Below are 1,488 nucleotides of genomic sequence, written 5' to 3'. Positions count from 1 at the left end.
CTACTACTACTACTACTACTACTACTACTACTACTACTACTACTACTACTACTTATTATTATTATTATAATTATTATTATGTTAATAATATTTTATAGCGCCTTTCTAATCTCTAAAGCATGCTTTATGCCCTTTACAATTATAATATCCGAAATATGAGAAACTTGACGAGCAATGGAGGATAAAATGATTAACCGGAAACGGAAACATTAGACATTTGGCATACTGATGGACTCACGGCTCTGACGTTATACGCATCTGCAGACGGAAAGAGAAGTGTCGAGATAGCCTCGCTTAACGCTGTGTAAAACAAACCAGGAGAAAAAAAAGAAAAAAGGGGGTTTTGGATGTGTAAGTAGACACAAAAAGCTGAAAATGGTTAAATAGGATTAAAAGTCGTCCACATTTGCTCCGAGGACCTTGAAACAAAGGAAGTATACGAACAAGTTCACGAACTCACAATAGTGTTCCCCAGAGGTAAAAAAAAAAAAAAGACGGCAGTGCTCCGAACTGCATTAGCCCCTGCCTTCACCACTATCCCCTCAAACGAATTCGGAAGATCAAAACGAACATGGACACTGGTCATAATATTGACAACTGGATTTACGTTCTGCATAATCAGACTTCCCGTAGCACTTCTTTGTATTTCCAGGCCAACCAAGGCGGAGCCCACTCCATGATCAATAGTAATATGTATCGCGACGCGGTGGAATCAGGCGCTCGTTAATTTTCTGGCATATGGAGTTATTGGTGCAATCTTAAAGCATGTTCATGTGCCTTGCTTGTGATAAAAATAATACCCTTTTATCGTGACTAGAAGTCGAGATATTTGATATTGAAGGAGGAGGGGGTCGCCTTGTCTCAAGCGTAAAATTAGTTAGAAAATTGCCACCAAAGTTTAGTGACTTCCAAAGCCGTTCTAGTGCCCTTCGAAACTGCAATTAACATTTTTTGTGTACCTTTTGCTCAACATTTTTCGATAAAAACCTACACAGAAAAATGTTCTTAAATGGGTGTGAAAGGTGTTCTGGACACATTTTTTAAAAATTGAAAATTTCTTTGATTTCATTATTTTGACGAGCACCCGATTCCACCACGCCGAGACACATATGGCTACAACTACAGTGAAAGTCAAAATTATTCTGGAGTGCGTCGGTGGCCTAGTGGTTAGGCTCTCGAACTCGCAACCGCGAGGTCGTGGGTTCGAATCCCGTCAGGTACCCGACTTTGTGTCTTTGGGAAAAGCACTTCACACGAATTTTCACCCAATCACCAAGATGGAAATGGGTATCCGGCTACAGACGGCGAAAGATCTTGTCAGTATGTTGTGTGTGAAATCCGCAGCTTGCACTGTATGTCTCCAGGGAAGCTGAAAATGCATCTGAGTGTTCTATGGTCTGTTGGGGTACTAAAAGTTGTAAAGAGCATGCTGAAGAACGTGGATATGCGCAATGAAAATGCAATTACTATTATTACTATTATTATTAT

This window comes from Aplysia californica, unplaced genomic scaffold, assembly GCF_000002075.1.
Source record: "Aplysia californica isolate F4 #8 unplaced genomic scaffold, AplCal3.0 scaffold00163, whole genome shotgun sequence".
Classification (NCBI taxonomy): Eukaryota; Metazoa; Mollusca; class Gastropoda; order Aplysiida; family Aplysiidae; genus Aplysia; species Aplysia californica.
The sequence above is the reverse complement of the archived record's forward strand: the minus strand, read 5'-3'. Positions refer to the sequence as shown.